Source organism: Rana temporaria, chromosome 1, assembly GCF_905171775.1.
Source record: "Rana temporaria chromosome 1, aRanTem1.1, whole genome shotgun sequence".
NCBI lineage: Eukaryota > Metazoa > Chordata > Amphibia > Anura > Ranidae > Rana > Rana temporaria.
The window spans coordinates 441,573,988-441,597,258 of record NC_053489.1 but is presented as its reverse complement, the minus strand read 5'-3'; the positions used below and the strand labels follow the sequence as shown (position 1 = coordinate 441,597,258).

Below are 23,271 nucleotides of genomic sequence, written 5' to 3'. Positions count from 1 at the left end.
TTGGATACCCGAGGTCCTTGCTCCACATTACTTACTGGGTGACATTTTACTGCAAAAAAGAGACCAAAATGCATGAAGTTACCCCTAAAAATGCACACCAGACCCTTAGCATTGTTGGGGGCCTTGTATGGAATAAAATGGGGACCCACAAAAGCACAAAAATTATGTGAAATCCCCCAAACAATCCATTCAAACCCTCATAAAAGTTTTCAGCCTGGCTTGCGAGCAAAGAGGGAGATGAGCAGCAGCATGTTTTCCCCCCACCAACATTCTTCCCCGTGACAATACCAGGCAGCTTGCCCTCAACATCGGGAGGGTACTTAGGCCTGGTGGTTGTCAGGGTCTGCTGTGGGCTGGGGTCTTATCAGAATATAGAAGCCCCCTTTAGGAATAAGTGGGGTCCCAGATACCAACCCATACCATACCAGTACATATTACCCCTACTCATTCACAAAAAATAGTCAACCCCAAATTATTGGAAACATACAATAAAAGCTAATATTGCCAGAGGATTCTTTCAGCTCTGATGTGTTTGGGTGTATACTGTATAAAAAACTTCTGATGTGTTGAGATTTTTAATGCTGGTCGGATGGCTGTTAAATCAATGGTCATTGATATTTCATTCACCGTCACAGGTAATCAGGACTACTCTATTAACAAGCTACCATCTCTACTAAAGGCTATAGAGAAAATTATGCTTCTGGATGTGACTAGGGTATTAAACATAAACTATACATCTTTCCTACAACTTTAATTTTAAATCAGTAAGAAATAGAATATGTTTTTAAGATCTTGCTTTAGGGGCCAGGCTGATAAGACACCCATGGTAAATGTTTCAATTGTATCATATTTATTTGGTAATTTTAGGTTATAAAATACAATTTCTGTCTGTGATATTTTTATAGAATAAAAACAATGCAACAATGGCCTAAAGCAGAACTAAACAGTATCTTAGCACCACAATCTGTCTTCATGATTTATTGTGTTAAAAAATCACTTTGAAAAATGCCCCCTAGCATTTCTAGCTGCGGCCATCTTGAGTAAGGGCAGATGATTCATGTAGTATTTAGTTCCTGGAATCCATCTGTCATTAGCTCATGTATGCAGCCAGTTTGGTGTGCTTAGCTGAGAAAGTCCCTGCACCACACCAGGGAGCAACTGAAGAAATGTAAAGAAATGTAAAAAAAAAAAAAAAATTAAAATAATTAAATATAATATACCGTATTTATCGCGGTATAACGCGCTCCCGCATATACCGCACACCCCTAAAGTGACCCCCAATCCTGTGGAAAAAAAGTTATTTTTGTACTTACAGTTTTGGTGTCTTGCGCGGCGTCCATCGGCGGCCTCGTCGGATACGGCGTCCTTCTGCGGCTTCGGGTGTCCTTCTGCGGCTTCGGTGTCCTTCTGCGGTGGGTCCGGTGTCCTCTTCGGTTGGTCCGGTGTCCTCTTCGGCGGGTCCGGTGTCTTCTTCGGCGGGTCCGGTGTCTTCTTCGGCGGGTCCGGCGTCCTTCTGCGGCGTCTTCGCGTCCTCCCCGCTCGTTTCCCGCGCCGAGTTTTGAATACTGCGCCAGCATATACCGAGCACAGTACACTCGGGCAGGCTCGGCAACTGTCGCGCTCACGTCCCGTACGTCCAGGACGTGACCGCGGAAGAAGCCGAGACTGGCCGACTATACCCGAGTGTACTGCACTCGGTATATGTCGGCGCAGAATTCAAAACTCGGTGCGGGAAAGCGGGTATCGGCGTATATCGCGCACCCACGATTTTGCCCTGATTTTCAGGGCAAAAAAGTGCGCAATATACGCCGATAAATACGGTACCTTTCTATCTATTTACCAATGCTAACAGCATAAGGATTAAAATATTTATGGTTGATTGGGAGAGTCTAGTTCCACTTTAATAACATTCCTGGTCCAACATGTGGATAAAGGGATGTATAGTATTATAGTCTAAATCAATGCATGCTTGGATACGAGAGTATTTTTATACTATTTTGTAGTTGAAGCATTATTATTTAGCAAACCTCTTTTTCTGCATGTGTATTCCTGGTACAGAATGTCAACATTTTCAAAAAATGATTTTGAATGTTATTAGTGATTCTGTTCTAGATGTTGATTCACAGTATGTGCCCACCATAATATAGCGTGAGAAGCTATGCAGTTTGGATCCAATGCATATTAAATTATATGGCTTGCAAAGCACAGAAAATGTGCCTGTGTTGTTTCTGCCAAATGACTGGCCATTTACTTTTGCAGATTTGGTAAGTAGATTTTTTTCTATCTATACACTATGAAAAGGAAGAGACAGCTCATTTGTAATGATATCTAGACAAAAGAATTGATGTATTGCTTTACAACAATTGGGTTATACACTTTATTCACGTTTCCAGCAAGAGTCATGTAGCTGAGCTGTTTAGGAACCAAGTAATGATCAAATAATTACTCACCAAGAGAATAATAGGGAAAAAGCAGAACTAGAACGTGCACTGTAGTATGAACTTTTTTTTTTTCCCCAGTGGTGAAAGTGGGAATGTTTCAGTAAGCAAGAGCATGTGAAGGTTACAGCTTGATTGCGGTTCAATTTAAAGACACAAATTACAAGAAAGTGAAGTGAGTAAAGATATACTCGCATCCTTATCATTATTTGTGTATTGTTATAAACTTCCATGTACAAATTTACAACTAAGGCAGCCCATAGATGGATCGATCGGTGGATTGACCGAAAACAAAATGACTCGATTTTCCCCTCCACGCTCAATGTGGATGGAGGAATTCTGCCCTCCTGCCCCTGTTGAGCTCTTGTCTTCTGATGGCGGGAAAACTGCGATGGAGCATACACACGGCCGGTTTTCCCGGCCAAAAGCTCTCATGACAGTTTTACCGACAGGAAAACCGGTTGTGTGTACGAAGCTTAAGTCTGGTAGTTTGGGGAACAGTGCTGAGGTTTAGGGTAAGGACTGGGGAAAGGAGATTTAGTGTTAGGAACTATTTAAGGGTTAAATGTTTAGTATGGAGGAAGTTTAAGTGTTAGGGGCTCATTTAGGGGTAATGTTGGGGTTTAGGTAGTAGGGTCAGCAGAGCAAGGTTACGTGCTATGGAGGTTTAGTGTAATGGATACTTTATTAGTATGTTAACCACTTGACCACTGGGCACGTAAACCCCCTTAATAACCAGACCAATTTTCAGCTTTCGGTGCTCTCACAATTTGAATGACAATTACTCAGTCATACAACATTGTACCCAAATGAAATTTTCGTCCTTTTTTTCACACAAATAGAGCTTTCTTTTGGTGGTATTTAATCACCGTTGGGTTTTTTATTTTTTGCGCTATAAGAGAAAAAAGACTGAAAATTCTGTAAAAAAAAATAATTTTTCTTTGTTTCTGTTATAAAATTTGGCAAATTTAGTATTTTTTCTTCATTCTTTTGCATAAATGTGAAAGATGAAGTTACGCCGAGTAAATAGATACCCAACATGTCACCCTTCAAAATTGCACACGCTCGTGGAATGGCGCCAAACTTTGCTACTTAAAAATCCCCATAGACGACGTTGCAGGGTATTGTGGGGTATTGCGGAGTATTGTGGGGTATTGCGGAGTATTGTGGGGTATTGCGGGGTATTGCGGAGTATTGCGGGGTATTGTGGGTTATTGCGGAGTATTGCGGGGTATTGCGGAGTATTGCGGGGTATTGCGGAGTATTGCGGGGTATTGCGGAGTATTGCGGGGTATTGCGGAGTATTGCGGAGTATTGCGGGGTATTGCGGAGTATTGCGGGTATTGTGGAGTATTGCGGGGTATTGTGGAGTATTGCGGGGCATTGCGGAGTATTGCGGGGCATTGCGGAGTATTGCGGGGCATTGCGGAGTATTGCGGGGCATTGCAGAGTATGGGGGCATTGCAGAGTATTTTGGGGTATTGCAGAGTATGGGGGCATTGCAGAGTATGGGGGCATTGCAGAGTATGGGGGTATTGCATAGTATGGGGGCATTGCATAGTATGGGGGCATTGCAGAGTATGGGAGAATTGCAGAGTATGGGGGCATTGCAGAGTATTGCACAGGGAGGGATGGCTGGATCTGTGACTGCATGTGTCACAGATCCAGCCCGCAGCAGCAGCAGCAGCTGCTGCTGCTTCCGCTCTCTCCCCTCTCCTCTCTCACACTGTACCGTTCGGTACAGAGAGGAGAGGGAGGAACCGGCGTCATCACATGACGCCGGTTTGTTTACTAGTGATCGCTCCATCATTGGACGGAGCGATCACGTGGTAAACCGCCGCTATCAGCGGCGATTTACCGTGATCCGTGATCAGCCGGGTCCGGAGGACCCGGCGGTCACGGAGACTCCCGTGTGCGAGCCCCACAGGGCGCGCGGGAGCGCGATTCTAGGAGGACGTACATTGACGCCCTCCTAGAGTTAAGCAACCGCCTTGTAGACGTATTTCGTCTATAGGGCGGTTGTTAAGTGGTTAAACACTGGGCAGCTATGCATTCACAGTATTCTTGGCACATGGAGCCTCAATCAAACAACCCTTTATGCAGAGAACAAATACAGGGTTTGGACAGAATTATGGAAAGAAGTATGGTAAAATAACAAAATTGTTACTTAATATGGTGTCGGACCACCTTTGGCATTCAAGATGGCTTGAATTCTCCTGGCAATTGACAAATGTAAGTCTTGGATTCTGGATAACGGAATCTGATACCACTCTTCATGCAAAAATCCGGCATTACCCTTTGGTTTCTTTTGGTCAGTTGACCATATCGACCGTGCTTATGCTTATCAGATGACATTTTCTTGGAAACTGTCTATGTTGTCATAACCTTTGATAATGTACGCTGCAATTAAATTGGCAACTTCAGTCACAAAGGTACCTGCTACAGTAAGGGGGCACCAACAATTTGCCCTCTTTGAAACTCAGTAAGCTCTTCGTATTGCTAACAGCGCATGCAGTGGATGATGAAAGTCAGGCTTCTCACCTGTTAGCTAGGTGTCTTAACACACAGCGAAAGCAAAATAATGTTACGTCACTTCCGCTTTCAACACAAAACTTGTCACTTTCACACCTGCAAATGATGTAGTGTTTCCATATTTATGTCCAACCCCTGTACAGTGGTACCTTGTATTACGAGCATAATTCATTCCAGAAGAATGCTTGTAATCCAAAGCACTCTTATATAAAAAGTGAGTTTCCCCATAGAAGTCAATGAAAACTCAGATACCTGTAATTCATTCCACAGTGACTTCTATTGTATTCAGTACTGCATGTGGCCACTGGCCAGAGGTGGTGGGGCACAAGAGACACTTGGAAACACTCGGATGCACTTGAAAACACTCTGAGAGGCTCGGAAACACTTGGGAAACGAGTGCATCCGAGCGGCTCCGACTGTCACAGGTGCCCCAGCCCCTCTGGCCAAATGCGGTACTGCAAACCGCAGAGGCTTGATTCCTGCTTGTCAGGATAGCTCGTATTGCGAAATGCTCGTTAACCTCGTTGCTCACAATCCAAGGTATTACTGTGTATCAAGTTTGAATCTGATTGGTAGCAATGAAGTTCTTAGTACTGATATTTGTTTACATCAGTTTTAGACAGCAAGGAACCTGTAGTGAGTGTACTTGAGAATAGCTCTGTGAACCCCAAAGTTTATTTTCAGTTTTGACCAGAATGTGCCTTTAACATTGGGGATACAAATGATTTTAAATGACAATTAAATTCAAATATAGTATACATGTATGTTTGCTTAGTGATTTTTTTAAATGTCACGAGTATAAAAATATGACGAGCTCGCCCTACAATATAACATGACTCATTCTGGCATGACACAGTTGTCAGCTTAGTTACAGCTCAGAGTTTCAGCGTAAAAAAACAAGAAGAGTGGCGCCTCTGAGTATGTATCATAAGAATAATTTAATAAACAACAACATCCACTCACATGGAGAACAGGTAAGTTGCATTCAAATCCGGTTGCTGGGCTGAAGAGATGAAAGTGGGACTGCAAGTCACAGCAAGTCCTGTAAAGCTGGCACCACATCAGATCTGTGCAGGATGGAGTGGGATGGCTGAGCACAGCGTGGTTTTCTTCAGGAAAAATCCATCTGATTAGAATATGGGTTTCAGGTAAAAGGTGTAGTGGAGAGTGACAAAAGTCAGTGGTTATGGCAAGCCACGCTGTGGCTTTGGTGTGCACTCTGTCTCTGTAGATTGAAAAGTAAACACGGCCGTGTATTAAAGCGGAAGTAAACCCATCTATTTGATAGTTTAAAAAAACAGTTAACATTCCCGGCATGCCGTAAATGCTAGATGTCACATTTGCTTGTGCTCTCAACCAAACTGTCAAACCATCCAATGGCTGGTTTCATAACTGATCACATGTGCAGCATCGTGGCAGTTGCAGATTAAACATAGGCCAAGATGGCAGCTTCCTTGGCTGAAAACAATAGGAGGGTTTACTTCCACTTTAAGAGTGAGGCCCCGTACACACGACCGAGTTTCTCGGCAGAATTCAGCCAGAAACTCGATCGGAGCTGAATTCTGCCGAGAAACCCGGGCGGGTGTACACTTTTGGCCGAAGGAAGCCGACGAGGATCTCGGCGAGGAAATAGAGAACATGTTCTCTATTTCCTCGTTGTTCAATGGGAAATTTCGGCTCGCCGAGATCCTTGGTGGCTTCACAAGGAACTCGACGAGCAAAACGATGTGTTTTGCCCGTCGAGTTCCTCGGACGTGTGTACGGGGCCTGAGACTAGAGGAGCATCACAGCACGGCGCCCGGCAATGACATCACACACATGCGACATGTTTCGAAGCTAGCAAGCCATTGATGGAAAAAAGGCCGCACCTCTTTTTCAAGCTATGCTTGAAAAAGAGGTGCGGCCTTTACAGGACTTGCTGTGACCTGCAGTCCCACTTTCATCTCTTCAGCCCAGCAACCAGATTTGAATGCAACTTACCTGTTCTCCATGTGAGTGGATGTTGTTGTTTATTAAATTATTCTTATGATACATACTCAGAGGCGCCCCTCTTCTTGTTTTTTTCCTAGTATACCGGAACCGGCTTTTGGTTTTCTTAGTGGCTGCCCTGACTGATACCCTGCCATATAGTTCTATGTGTGCATATATATGTGTATATACACACCTTCTTACCTTTGCCCTTGGACTATTGGGTACCACTACTTGAGGTACCTGTGCTTTACGCCTTTTTTACTTGTGTAGAGTTTCAGAGTGCATGACTCCTTGTTTTTAGGCTTTAAAAGAGAAGTATGGGATTTTTTTTATCCCGTAATCATACTTACATAGGTGGATGCAGCATCGGTCCGATGCTGCCTCTGTCCCCTGCCGACTTTTCACTGAGAACCGAGCCATCGAACACCGCCGATGGCTTGGTTCTCTCATCTTCCCGAGCGGAGAGCTGCTTCCTGTCAGTCAGCATCTCTCCTGCTCTGCTCCTCCACGCTCACTGGAGCGCTGAGCTGTAGAGGGGCAGGGAACGGCCATCTCATCTTCTCAGCAGCTCATTAAAACGGGTATCAGTCCAGGCACTTGGCGGATCAAGACTCCCAAAGTCGGGATGACGCGGTGCCTGGACTGATATTGGTGATGTCAGCAGAGAGCGGACTTCAGACCGCTCTCTGCTGAAAACGGGTCACAGGAGTGCAAAACATATTGCACTCCTGTGACCCTGAGGAGAAGCCCAGCCGAATAATCACAGACTGGACTTCTCCTTTAACCTTTGGAATATTTCCTGAGATATACAGTATATCTAAATATGCAATGATTCTTTTGTTTAGTTTGATTTTCATTATAACAGCAACACAACTCCCATTTCTGTTCTGAAATCTTTGCAGTACTTAATCAATAGAGTTTGCAGAAAGAAAAGGATAATGAAGTTAGACCCAGTGAGATTGCCATTGATTCATTTACATGTACTCACATTTTTTACTTAGATTCTGCTATAAACACACACGAAAGATTGGTATGCTATATGGAGGATATGGGGGCAACTTAGAATACCTGATCTGCTAAGTTTTGATAGTAGCCTGTGCCTTGTCAATTTATTCATTATACACTGGTTTGCCAGCTAGCCTATACAATGTTATGGGCTTCAAACCTGGGAGGTGATGGAGGCTCACCCAATGCACAGAGTCTTAAGCCTTGTACACACGACCGAGGAACTCGACGGGCAAAACACATAGTTTTCCTCGTCGAGTTCCTTGTGAAGCTGTCAAGGAACTCAACGAAAATGTACACACGACCGGTTTCCTCTGCAAAAAAATATCTCCAAGCAAGTTTCTTGCTGTTTTTTGCAGAGAAACTTGGTCGTGTGTACGAGGCCTAAGTGGCACCCTGGTCTTCACCCGAGCACTCCTAGAGGTCCCTGGGCTACTTTGGTTCAAGGTGTTACCAGCTCATGGCTCTTAGGATTGCCCCACCAGGGAATAGCAGGGACAGGGTGGCTATGATAAGGAGACATAGTTAAGGTGCTATGACTTGTAAGGATACAAACGGAGGTTGAGTCAGTCAGCAGGTAAGAATAGCCACAGTTCAGGCAGAGGTTGAGGCAGGCTGCATGTAAGAATCGGCAATGTCCAGGCAGAGGCTGAGCAGCAGGCAGGAATAGCCAGAAACAAAAAGAGTTGAAGACAGGAGACACAAGCACAGTAAGCTGATCTGAATCAGTGACAAGCAAGGCAGAAACTGTAAATCTCTTAAACTATGTAGCTGGTGGCAAGGAGTCTCAGCACTAGCCATCATAAGTGAAGGTGTTTAAATGCCCTCCTTGGCTTTGTGAACACCCAGTGCAATGGACACACACTATGTCCTTGATACATTATACATACGGTTAGGTGTGCACCTGGCTATAGCCAAAAGGCCACAATCCAAGGTGCTGTATGCAGACAGGATGGACTAGGCCCCCAGATGTATAGACAAGGATCTTAAGAGGTTTTGTGATATACAAGGTGTAGATAATGCTGCCAGCACTTACAGTTATAGCAATCGATAATTAGCTCGGTATCATTGAAAGACAATGTGCCCATTTAGGCTCAATTAGTAGAGATCAGGGGGCAGATCCACAAAAGAATTACGCCGGCGTATCTCTTGATACGCCGCGTAATTTCAAATTTTGCGCGTCTTAACTTTGTTTTGTATCTACAAAACAAGATACGACGGCATATCGGATCGATCCGACAGGCGTACGTCTTAGTACGCCGTCGGATCTTAGGTGCATTTTTTCGGCGGCCGCTAGGTGGCGTTTCCGTCGAATTCCGTGTCGAGTATGCAAATTAGCTTGTTACGGCGATCCACAAACGTACGTCCGGCCGGTGCATTTTTTTACGTCGTTTGCGTTCGGCTTTTTCCGGCGTATAGTTACCCCTGCTATTATGAGGAGTACTCAATGTTAAGTATGGCCGTCGTTCCCGCCTCGCCTTTTGAATTTTTTACGTTGTTTGCGTAAGTCGTTCGCGAATAGGGATTTGCGTAGAATGACATCACCGTCGTAAGCATTGGCTTGTTCCGGTTTAATTTCGAGCATGCGCACTGGGATACCACCACCATGGACGGCGCGTGCGCCGTTAAAAAAAACGTTGTTTACATCGGGTCACAACGTATTTATATAAAACACGCCCCCATCACATCCATTTGAATTCCGCGCCCCTACGCCGCCAAAGATACACTACGCCGCCGTAACTTACTGCGCAAATTCTTTGAGGATTCGAAAAAAAAAAAAAGTTACGGCGGCGTAGTGTATCTTAGATACGCTGCGCCCGGCGGAGATATGCGCCGAGGTACGTGAATCTGCCCCCAGATTTTTAGTTACTATTGTTTTAAGGCAGGGCAGCCATTTTAGTCCCAGGACTACTGCATATGGACTGTCCACTAACCTAAGCCTAATCTTAGGACCATGATAAATAGATTCCATTCATCCAAAAAAGTGATAGTCCTTTCATAAGCATTCAAGGGGAAAAACAAGGGAAATAAGCAGTTATATCTATTCCAGGTGTTATAAATTCCACTTAGGCCCCGTACACACGACCAAATTTCTCGGCAGAATTCTGCCGAGAAACCCGGTTGTGTGTACACTTTTGGGCCGAGGAAACCGACGAGGAACTCGTCGAGCCAAATAGAGAACATGTTCTCTATTTCCTCGTTAGTCAATGAGGAAACTTGGCTCGCCGAGATCCTTGGCGGCTTCACAAGGAACTCGACGAGCAAAACGATGTGTTTTGCCCGTCGAGTTTCTCGGACGTGTGTACGGGGCCTTACATGATATATCTCAATTTGAATAGATACTATACAATACATTTATGTTTTGTTTAGACAAAATGTGGCAAAATCCTTTGCATACTATTTCTTTCCTACTTATAGTCACTCAGTATTAAGGGATATTATTACTTTTTACTTGTTTTCCCCATCAACTACATATAGAAAGCCCCAACACAGACTGCAGATAAGGCTGCCAAATTAAGTGCTGAAATCACGCTGAAAAAATAACATTAAAGGTCCAGCTCATTTCTAGTTCATTCATAGTGTGTTAAATCAAGCCCAGATTAAGGGGACATTTTTAGAGCCCTGAAACGCATTGACTACGCTTTGGATTGTCCCACCGAATTTTATTGGAATAAAGTTATATCTGAATCTCTCAGCAGTCGTGTGGCACTTAATTTTCCATTTCCATTTTTACTGAGCAGTATATCCTCCAAACTAGCGGTAGGGTTGATTTACTAAAGGCAAACAGACAGTGCACTCTGCAATTGCAGTTGCTTCAGAGCTTAGTAAATCACTTTGCAAAGAATATCCAATCACATGCAAAGGGCAAAAAAACAGCATTCCTGCTTTCACATGATGGGATTATGGCAGTCAGCTGAGTTTCCCCTCATGTACTAAGCTCTGGAGCAACTGCACTTCCAAAGTGCACAGTCTATTGTGTCACTTTGTGTCATGTATCAAAGAAAAGCAAACTACTGGCAAGCCAACAGGTATCTATGCTTTGCACTACATGCTATACAATGGAGAGATGTCTGTGCTCAAACCCAAATAGCTTACATGTATCTAAAATGCATGAGGTGCTAAAGGGTGACCACATTTTGAAAATAACTGCCGGCACACTGCTATACACCATGCATATTTTAAGCATACTTTTGTGTTAAAAGAGGGATTCTTGGTTTGCAGATATTGCAATATATGTTCAAGCTAGCCAACTGCAACAGAGTGATCCCTCTCTGGCTAGTTCCTACACTACTGTGCAAAATGCCAAATACTAGAATACTTTATTGGACCTATATATGTTTGCATTACATTCTTTGGCACAGAGTACACAGATACGGCACCACCCACTCACCAACTCACCAACTCACCATCCACTCACAAAATGTCTGAAACTCTGTCTTGCAAGATAGATAGTATCAAACACAGTGCCCTCTAGTTGATAACATTTTTCTTAATTACAGATCTCTGGTATGTGATACTGCAACATCCTATTAACTTGCTATACCAAGATGCAATAGCAGGCCCCTTTACCTGTATTTCCCAAAACTCTCTTGGCTCCTGAAAACTCTAAGGCCCCGTACACACGTCCGAGGAACTTGACGGGCAAAACTCATCGTTTTGCTCGTCGAGTTCTGTGTGAAGCCGCCGAGGATCTCGGCAAGCCAACTTTCCTCATTGAACAACGAGGAAATAGAGAACAAGTTCTCTATTTGGCTCGATGAGGAACTCGTCGGCTTCCTCGGCTGAAAGTGTACACACGCCGGGTTTCTCGGCAGAATACGGCTCCGATCGAGTTTCTGGCTGAATTCTGCCGAGAAACTCGGTCGTGTGTACGGGGCCTCAGGGAGTACATGTTCTTCAGCTCCCTTCCATCAGAAGGTCAGAGAGGCCACACCTGAGGCCTCGTACACACGACCGAGTTTCTCAGCAAAAACCAGCAAGAAACTTGCTGGGATTTTTTTTTTGCAGAGGAAATCGGTCGTGTGTACATTTTTCGATGAGGAAACTGTCGAGGATCCCATCGAGCCAAAAAGAGAGCATGTCTTCTTTTTCCTCGACGGGAATGGAGAAACTTGCCTTGTCGAGTTCCTCGACAGCCTAACAAGGAACTCAACGAGGAAAACGATGTGTTTCGCCCGTCGAGTTCCTCGGTCGTGTGTACGAGGCTTGAGAAGTCAGAAGTAGTTGGGCTGGTGATCTGCAGTCAGATGGCCTTACACTGTCAAAACTGGTGTTCGGTCAGCCAGGTCAGCGCCTTGTACTACACAGCTTCTCTAAGGCCCCTTTCACACTGTAGTGGGAGGTGCAGTGGCTGTAACGTGGTTCTATTTTGAGCGTTGCTTTACTGCTAATTTTACGGTGCTATTGGGCCACTAGCGGGGCGGTTTTATCCCTGCTAGCGGACGAAAAAGGGTTAAAAACCACCGCAACGCGGACTCTGCAGAGGCGCTTTGCCAGTGGTATAGCTGTGGTGTCCCATTACTTTCAATGGGCAGGAGCGGTGGAGGAGCGGTATACACTGTACATACCACTCTTTCACTGCTCCAAAGATGCGGCTAGCAGGACTTTTTTTTCTGTCCTGCCAGCGCACCGCTCCAGTGTGCAAGCCCTCTGGCTTTCACACTGGAGAAACAGCAGCCGCTGTTTAAGGTCAGTTTGCAGGCGCTATTTTTAGCACAATAGCGCCTGCAAACCGACCCAGTGTGAAAGGGGTCTTTAAGACCTAGCTACTGTGAGGAACCACTTCCCAACTGCTAGCAGAGTACCCCAGTTCCAGTGAGATGGCTGTTTGGTCTTGGATCCCTCCAGATGTTTACCTGTTACCAGAACTACCCTAAACTTTACTGTGAGGGATGCTGTTTATGTGGATAATCGCAAGTAACGTTTTACTAGGTCACTAAGCAGTTATACTCAGCTTGACTAGATTTATAGATACTACGTATGCTATAATGTTGCATTACCCTGATTGGGCTACAGAGTCATTGTTGTAAAGTCTGTTTATGCATGTTATTTGCCATACCAAACCTGTTTCTCGTTATTCTGCAAGGTATCCATGGTTTTGCCATTATCAATCTATTATGCATATTTGCTTCTAACTTTGCATCTGTTTAGTAAACTGCAATTACTCTCTGTCTGATCATTACCTATTCTGTTACACTACTATTATGCTAGCGCAGCACACTGCATACATTATAGAGACATCCTTTGGTAGAGTATGTTAAGCTAAATACAGTAAGGCCTCGTACACACGACCAAGTTTCTCTGCAAAAACCAGCAAGGAACTTGCTGGGAGATATTTTTTTGCAGAGGAAACCGGTGTGTACATTTTCGTCGAGGAAACTGTCAAGAAACTCGACGAGCCAAAAAGAGAGCATGTTCTCTATTTCCTCGACCTGAATGATGAAACTTGCCTTGTCGAGTTCCTCGACAGCCTGACAAGGAACTCGACGAGGAAAACGATGTGTTTCGCCCGTCGAGTTCCTCGGTCGTGTGTACGAGGCTTCAGTGGCACATAGATAGATATAAATCGCTATGTAAGCACTTGTGATAATTTAAGACTAAAAATTCAGATTTCAGATAAGTAAGGCCAGATATAACGGTTTCTTTCTCTATTTCAATCATTTTTATTCAGTTTTACCAAGTAGCTAACATGCAATAGAACCACCCACACAGGGGCTAGCATTGACAGTACAGGCATACCCCACTTGTAAGTACACAATGGTGTTTATTTACTAAAGCTGGAAAGCGCAAAATCAGGCTCACTTCTGCATAGAAACCAATCAGCTTCTAACCCCAGCTTGTTCAATTAAGCTTTGGTAATAAAACCTGGAATCTCATTGTTTTTTATGCAGAAGTGAGCCTGATTTTGCGCTTTCTAGCTTTAGTAAATAAACCCCATTGTGTACTTAAAAGTGGGGTATGCCTGTATTAGAACAAGTTAGCTTACAAAGGTTCGACAAAGTGAAGCAGAATGAAAATGAGAAGTGATATAACAGCAGGAGATAGGTCTTTTCACAAAGCCATGAGGGCCAAGGGGTCCTGATGGGGCTGCCTACAACAATGGGGCATCCCCTGGGCCCACCAAAATCCATGCAATGGTACAATTTACAGCCTTTACTGATCTAAAAAGAAAAGACAGATCAGAAACCAGAAGGAAGGTAGGCAGAAAGGGGGCGCTAGAGCTAAAAAGAATGTGCACCTAATGAGTAGAGAGCCAGGGAAAGGAGAAGGAAGGCTAGAGAAGAAGGGAACTGTTTTTCTTTCAACCCTCTATGTCTGTCAATCAGTAAATATACTATGATATAGTCAAGTCAATATCAAATCATTTCTAATAACACACATAAAATACTGTATGTCAAGGTGTCATTTTTCTAAAGGTCAATTGCAAATGTACATTTTATGGAAATTACACTTTCTGTTGTATATGCACTTTTTATGTTTTTATTGTGACATGCATAGATAGATGTTAGGTATGGTGGGTCGGCATCGCTCTTCTTTTAACACCAATTTTTTACAGTGAGATATCATCACTAAAAGTATGCAATATTGCAGTGACCTTTTACAAACATCTTTTGATGAATACAGTTTATCAATCGGGTCCTTTAAGGCTAGTTCTACATAATGTGAATCAGGCATGTGAATGTTTTATATTATCACAATGGTTCAAAGGCTTTTTATGTGATAGTTCTCAACAAATACATTTATTAATGAGGAACTGCAGTCTGCTCGTGTAATTTGTAATAAAAACATCTTTGCCATTCTGAAGCTTTCCTCCAACCACTTTGCATATTATTTTATATATACTGTGATTCTGTACTTGCCAAATATGCTGCAGAAATCTCCCTCCACTAAGTCTAGCGGCAACCATTTTAACTGTGGGCAGCTGAAGCTGTTGCCTATTCCCTTCCTGGATTTACACACACACACACAGAGGCACACCTCCAGCTCTGCAGCTCTCATCGGTCCTCTTTTGACTCATCCCTCCTCTCTTCCTGACAGACTCTCACGAGAGTGAGAGAGAGAGAGTTGTGTATGATGTCATAAGCCTAGGCTAATGATCAGACAAGAAACAGGAAGTGGGCTATATAAGGTATTTACTTGCAGAAGAAAAAATGTTTTACTATCCAAAGTTAAAACAACAAGGGCAGAGGGTTTAATAGATGGAAAGTTTAAAAAAATTACTGCGAAAAATCAATGCGAAAAAAAGAGGACCCTTAACATAAAGAAGTATCCTCTCCCACATTTCACTCATAATAACTACTAATTTCAGTTGAGAGTGGAAAATGATTTACATTTTTTAAAGATATTTACACAGTTATCATTCCCTCCTTTCCTGTAAGAAAATGTAAGGCAGAGTGGGATTACTGCCCCACAGTGAAATTTGTCATCATTGATGCATCCTTATATGAAAATGTCAGTATACACTAGCTAACTTAAACAAAGATCTGGATCTTCTTTATTTGTAAAATCTATTGTTGTTATAAAAACATTGAAATTGAAAAAGCCCTTGAGCCCATACCCCCTAACTTTTTTTATAAACTTTTATCAGTTGGGGCGCTTATTAAAACAACAATATTTTTTTACATATAGTCATATTAAAAAGCCAAGTGTAGCCAAGGGTAGAATTTCTTAGTTACAAAGGACTTATGTAGGAAATGTGTGCTAACAAGGTAATGTCTTGTTGCCCAGAGCACCAATCAAAGTCCTCCTTTTGTGGTAAGCTGTGCCCTGAAAAAATTACAGTTGGAGACTGATTGGTTGTTCTTGGCAACAAAAAAATTGTAAGCACAAGTCTCCACACCCATAGTTGTAGCTGTAGCACTACCCCCGAAGGAGCTGCTGGTTTGATTCAGGCGGCATGTTACCTCTATATCCCCGTCATCTAGGGTACTTGATGAGAGCTGCAGTAAAGTCAATGCCCAATGTCTTTTCTGTGGTTTTATTACCCAGCCGGGTAAAAACGATAAACCGTAAATAGGTGAAGGGATAGCAAAATAGAAGACAGCAGATTCAGGTGTAACTGGATATGCAAACCAGTCCTGCTTCCAACGACAATTTTACTTCTCCAGCTGGAGTGGGTATAGTGCATCTGGACAGGCCTCTCTCACTAGCCTGGCAGCCAGAATGTCACTCGGATAAAAAGGACTAAGTCTCTGCCACAGACCCTCTTGAGGATTGGAGACAATTTCGGTCCAAAATCCCTCTTGACTGGATTCAGCACATAGCACATAGCACATAGCTTTGGTTAAATCAGCAACTGATAGGCGACCTGCGTCCAGCCTCTCAGAACCCAAGTGTCCTCTGATGAATAGACAGGCCTCTCCTGAAACACCAGCCTCTTGCTAGGTATCCCCCGGACAGGCTCCTCATCAGGCAGCTTCCTCCAATTGGACGGACAGCCCAGGACCATCTGGCAGATTAGGGACCCAGTCGACTCACTGGATCCACTATCTGGATGAATGTGCTCCGGATCAACATGGAGGGCCACACATGGGCGGGGTGGGACGACTGCCCATCTCAAGCGCGGGAACACAGCGACCCCGAACCAACGCCATCTGCCGCTTAAATACCCCTTCCCAGCATGCACAGCGAGGAGACCAACCCTCCTGATTGGCTGCTGGGAAGAGATATCCAACTACACTTCACCCTACCGCTGCCACCTGTCGGCCTGGGGTGGAACTCAGTACCCCAGACAATGACATAGGATGCTGTTAATATATGCTAACTGCATTACTTTGGGGTTATTTTTCTGCACGTGGTTGCATCCTTGTTATTGCTACACACATTACATCACCTTTTTTTCATTTCTGCCTATAGTAGCACACAGCAAGCACTACAGTACAGATTTTACTACTTTATTTAGTGGCCATATTGTGCTTACAAATACTGCCATAAAAACACAATTTATACCACAGGCTATTAGAACAGCACTTAAATAGTGTATCTCCCTCAGGAACACTAGCCTGGGGACATTAAACAAAGCACTGGTTCTCAGGTAGTGTAAATGTACCTTATTTGATATCAATAAAATCTGCTGTGCCCAGCAGGATCTAATTAGATGTCTAGCGGCTTTAAAAAACACTGCCAATTGCTCTTGTAAAATATTTGATGGCAATAAATGTGATATAAAAAAATCAACATGGACAGCATTGCTGGTTTTATAGTTTTGGAGATGGGAACATTAGTCAGTTTAGAAGGATTTCACCTAAATGCCCATTTAAGTTAGATAAGCAGCAGGGGAATGATCTTCAGGTTTTGTTTTCCCAGCTAAAGGTGATGATACATATTAGGTGGCAGATGGACTTACATGCACTGTTACTTGAAGGATCGTTCTTTTTACAGATAACCACATAGACATTGCACAGGGGTGATTGCGTGTGTAGTCATTGTTGTCTCACAGAAACAATAGGGTTATTTACTAAAACTGGCGAGTGCACAACCTGATCTAGCTTTGCACAGAAACCAATCAGCTTCCAGGTTTTATTGTTAAAGTTTAATTGAGCAAGCTGATTGGCTACCATGCACAGTTTCCTCTATATTCGGAGTGCGCCAGTTTTTCGTAAATCTCCCCCAAATATTTATTGACTAGGAAAATCCAACATGTCAAGGAAATTTCACTAAACATCTGCAGACTTGCAGGGTCTGTATGTGTCAATTAACAGTAGAAATCAGCAGGATTGATGATAATCATTTAATTGCCATGAATAGTAAACTCTTTATGCATAATTTTCAACATACGTTTAAATTGATTTGTCCAGGTTTGTTGGAGGTTTATTTTAAACATACCTTTTGTAAACCCTCACATATAAACAGTAAAGTAAACAGCCTGAGATGATAGGCAGAGATAAAACGAATCCTTCTACATAGGTTTTACTTGATTATCTGCTGTCTTCTCTTCTCTACAACCCTTCAAAAGTGCAGATTGTGTTAAAAAAATGTCTTCATCTGTCAGGAGGAAAGGAACACCCCCTCCACACAGCAGAAGAACTGTTGAGAATAGACAAGTTCCATTCTGAGCTCTCCCCCCTCCCTCCCGACACACATCTATCTCACGTGTCGGAAAAACTTTTCAGAAGTGACTCATGTTGAAAACAGAGGAATGAAGCAACAGAGAGAAACGACACTCAGAGCTTTGGAGATAAATAAGTAAACACTACCGATATATGTGCTTTTCTCAGATTCCATGACTGAGGTTTACAACCACAACCAAAAGTATTTGGGAAGTGAAGAGAATAGGAAAGTCAGGATGTCCCTGCAAACATTTTCAGACCTGAAAGTTTAAACTCCTCTCACTTGTACAGAGAATGTGTCTGAAAACAAACTGAAGGGCCTGTGTTGACACATATCTATGATAGTTCAAAACTCACTTGAAGGAGGTTCAATGCAGGTCAGAAGGAGGTCAACTGCAGATCAAATGCAGCTGTCAATCAATTTTGAATTATTTTAGAAGCACAAGTCCAAAGTGCATTGACACAGGCCTTATTAATGTGAATCTGGTAACCTGAGAACACTTTTCTTGCCTAGTTAGGACAACAGTATGGCATATACCCTCGACACAGAGGTTCATTGCAGGGAATGTATATTACAAGAATCTTTATAGAAAACAACAATTCTCGTATACATAATTAATTAAATGTACTATATTGATTTAATTTTTCCGCTTTTCCTATGCTATTGAAAATCCTTACCTCTGCCTTTTTTTTTGAGCTGTCATTGCAGGTCTATCACAGGGAAAGGCAGAGGTAGGGGGTTATATTGAGGAAAAAAGTTGCGCTAACTGTAAATATTGTAAACCAGTAGCAGCTAGCACCAACAAAAGACAATATTGTGTACAAAGAATAAAAAAGAAAAAGTGCAGCGCTGAATATTCAGTGAAATGAATCAAAAAATATGGTAAATAATCAAAATTCAGTGAAAAATCAAAGAAAAAATAAAAAAACACAAAAAAGGGGGACACACCCCCAAGTAATGTGACAGGTAAATAACCTGAAAGGCAGCTAGAAAGTGAGATCTAGCTGGATAATGTGTAATGTGAACACACCGTGATAAGTGAGGGAACACTTATCACTTATGATAATAAGAACCTCAGATGAAGTCCATATAATATAAACGTGTAACTCCAAAATGTAAATGTGATAGTCCAAGGTCAAAATGGCCTATACAGTCCAAAGAAATATATATATGCAATGTATTTCCTTTTTTTGGAGTTGGTCAGAAGTTCTTTGTGGAAAAGACCAAATGACTGTAGAGGAATGGAAGATGTTGTGATCTTCTCAGGTATGGAACTCAGATGTTCTTAATAAGCAGTTGGAACCTCATCGGCAATCCATAATAGTATCCAAATAAACAAGTATAAAGATGGGTACTCTTACCGGAAAGTGTGGACATACACGTCAGCGACGGTATGTCAAACACGCATGTACGAGCTCCTAGGCAGCCGTGATGTCAGTGGGGAAGCTGTTTGATGTGCCGGCCTTTAATCCGCCAGGACGGGTCCAATCCAATGAGAGGAGACAGCTCGTGCAGGTGTGGTTCTCAGATGAAAGAGTATGATATGCAGGCCAAACGTAGAAACCATGTAAGGGAAAACGTACTCACATAGTGCGGTTAATCCCAAAACAAGCCTTTATTAGGCATAGAAAATAAAAGCCAAAATAGACAAAAAACTGGATAAAAATATATAAAATAGATAAAAAAGTACAAGCCCAGTGAAAGACGAGTACAAGTGATCACAAGTAAAATATGGCGTAATGAGCGAGTAGCGTATGAGCTATGTACCCGACATGTTTCGAGCGGCAGAGCTCTTCAACTGGGGCATAACGTATTTGCAGACATGCTTGGTATCCTTTAATATATTAATGGTTAGTGTGCATGGACTTTTGGGATGCACTTAAGATGTGCTTAAAATTCATTTGCCAAGACTGCTGTACCTTGCACTTGCCGTGAATTTGCATTGACTTTTATGGATGAATAAAAGCAAAACATAAACTGATCTTAAGCTGATTGTTCTCATGCATTTGTACACTGGCCCTTAAGTAGCGCAGGTTCTTCAGGGCTATTGCACAAGGGCTTTTGAAATCATTTTGAGACCAGTATGTGCTTTCTTTTAAGACCCCTTTCACACTGAGGAATTTTTCAGGCTAAAAATAACGCCTAAATACCTCCTGAAAAACTCCTGCCCTGCAGTCTCAATGTGAAAGCCCGAGTGTTTTCACACTGAGGCGATGCGCTGGCGGGACCGCCCCAAAAGTCTTGCCAGCAGCATCTTTGGAGCGTTGAGAGGAACGGTGTGTTTACTGCTCCTCCCCGCTCCTTTCCATTGAAAACAATGGGACACCGCAGCTATACTGCCGGCAATGCGCCTCGGCAGAGGCGCATTGCCGGCGGTATTAACCCTTTTTTCAGCCACTAGTGGAGGTTAAATCCACACCTCTAGCGACCAAATACTGCCGCGATTCCAACGGTATAGCGCCGCTAAAAATAGTGGGGCTATACTGTCACCGCACCTCCCGCCCCGGTGTGAAAGGTGCCTAACTCCTCCACACCAGTCAATAGGAATACTTGGAAAAAGCATAATCATTTTAGGATAAATGGAAACAAATGCCCACGTACACTAGTCTTCAAAAGTACAGCTCTTCTCTAAGCCAGGCAACTTATCAGGATGTATTTTGTGATTTTACTAGAAAACGAAAAATTGAAATATAGAAAAAAAATGTTTTTGGCGTACCTTCTCATGGTCATCATAACTTTATTGAGGAATACAAATACATCAGCTGGTGTACTACATTATAGTCCATGAGTCATTAACAGAAAACTAGCTTGCAAAAAATATATCCTGATATGTGGTTAACATCAAAGCTCATTCATGAGTAAAAATATAGCAGTATATTGCAATAACATAATAGTGCTCTGGGAATTAATTCATCTAGAAAGTATCACTATTTCTGTTTGGATAGGATGTGCCTGTGTCTGCCACTGAAAATCAATTCTCCATTCCCTTCTGACATCTCTGAAGAATCTAGGGATCGGATTCGACATACTAAGATGTTTGTGCAAGAGAATATTGAACTGGACTAAGCACTGTTCATCTTAAAGGGTAACTGTAACTGATTATTTTTTTATAAAGAGCTTTCTTCTAACTGGCTTATTTTTAATTTTTTATTTTTGCATGCAATTGATGTGTATAATAGCAACACATTGTTCCATTGACTTTACTTAATTTTGCTTAATTTACCCTATTCCGTAATATTCAGTGCAGGAATTTATTTTACAATGCACAGTCAGCAATAGCCCAATTAAATATAAACACTTATTTAGATGAAACCATCTAAAATATTTCCTACAATTCTAATCAGCTGCGGTCAAAATCCTTTATATTTACAAATCAGTTGGCTCTTCAGTAAAATGGTTTTATAATACTTTGGAAAATAAAAATTAGATAGCAAAACATATGCTATTGCAAACACTTGCATGTACATTTTTAGTAAATATGTATATGAGCTTAAACAATATAATGAATAGTAGTGGGTAGAGATACCTATTACAAAAAACATGAAACATGCTGTTTTTCTTTGCATCTTTTAAAGTTCTTTGCAGTAAACCCAAGGAAGCATTGAAACCTCTGTAGTGCATTAATGTGCTTTTACTAAACAAAACGCTGTACACACAGATAATTACAATTATAGGAATACAGTACAAGACTGACAGATATACATACAACAAGCATGCACACACTCCACTTATCCTTCCAAGCGAATGAGCGAATGAGCATGAATAATGGTCAATAAGAATATGCAAAAGAATTAAAGAACTACTTAAGTGTAAGTAAACCCACCTATCATTTTCAGCCAAGGAAGCTGCCATCTTGGCCTATGTTTAATCTTCAACTGCCATGGTGCTGCACATGTGATCAGTTATGACACCAGCCATTGGATGGTTTGACAGTTTGGTTGAGAGCACAACCAATGTGACAGTTAGCAATCCCGGCATGCCGGAAATGTAACTGCTTTTTTAAACTGTTGAATCGATGGGTTTACTTCCACTTTAGCTCGGGTTATAGCAGCTTTATGATCTCTGTAGGTTACCAGGACCCCAGGCTTTACTCTACTAGCGATTGCAGGAAATCAGGTGATAGCGTCATCATCAGTTGTAGTTTCTTCTGCATGGATCTTCCGTTCTGTCATTATGGAGTCTTCCTCAGCTTAAGTTGCTGGCCTTTTTATTTAGAAAGTTTTACTATCCCCGCATGGGTGTGGCCCCTTTCTTAGTACCTCCTTTCAATAGGTGAAACATTTCCCAATTCAACCTCTAGATGGCACTGTTGTATCATACATGCCATAGGTCATATATGCGAAAAGGTCAAGCTATTATTGACCATGGTTACCTGAATGCATAATTTGCACATAATTACTGTAAAGACAATGGAGGTATCTAACTGCCAACTGACATTTGCCCAACATACAATAATAGTATCCATATTCTCATTGTTTTAGAGGACAGCTTGTCTAAACATTTCCATTGACATTTCTTTGAAAAGTGTCCACTCAAATACTCAAAGAAACCTTATGTCTGCTTCTAAAACAAAAAAAAACAAAAAAAGTTTTTTTGCTACGTAAGGCAGAAAACAGACAACTTTTATATATGATCTATCTATCTATCTATCTATCTATCTATCTATCTATCTATCTATCTATCTATCTATCTATCTATCTATCTATATGTGTGTATATATATACACACATATATATAAGTTGAATGCAGTATGTTATCAAAAAATACTGGAGGAACATTTGTGTTTGTGTTTTATTATTCATATTCTCTTAAAATAACCCAAGAAATCATAAATTATGCCAGGTTATGTAAACTTATGAGCACAACTATATATATATATATATATATATATATATATATATATATATATATATATATATATATATATATATATATATATATATATATATATATATATATAGTTGTGCTCATAAGTTTACATAACCTGGCATAATTTATGATTTCTTGGGTTATTTTAAGAGAATATGAATAATAAAACACAAACCTTTCTTTCACTCATTGTTAGTATTTGGCTGAAGCCATTTATTATCAGGCAACTGTGTTTACTCTTTTTAAATCACAATGACAACAGAAACTAGCCAAATTACCCTGATAAAAGGTTTACATACCCCAGTTCTTAATACTGTGTATTGCCCCCTTTAACATCAATAACAGCTTGAAGTCTTTTGTGGTATTTGTGGATGAGGCTATCTTCTCCGATGGTAAAGCTGCTTAT

General features: G+C 41.9%; 1 protein-coding gene across 8 annotated transcripts in view; it reads left to right on the top strand.

Annotated features, from left to right (window-relative positions):
• The window catches only part of MAPK10 (mitogen-activated protein kinase 10), a 275,129-nt gene that overhangs the window by 41,648 nt on the left and 210,210 nt on the right, over positions 1-23,271 (top strand). For 2 of the 8 annotated variants that reach the window (XM_040326634.1, XM_040326633.1), the window contains exon 1: positions 20,920-21,081. The exons of 5 other annotated variants lie outside the window; for them this stretch is intronic. The gene's annotated coding sequence lies outside the window, so the exon portion shown is untranslated. Of the gene's footprint in view, positions 1-20,918; positions 21,082-23,271 lie in introns of those variants that run through there. One more of the 8 variants, XM_040326626.1, reaches the window with a different exon arrangement.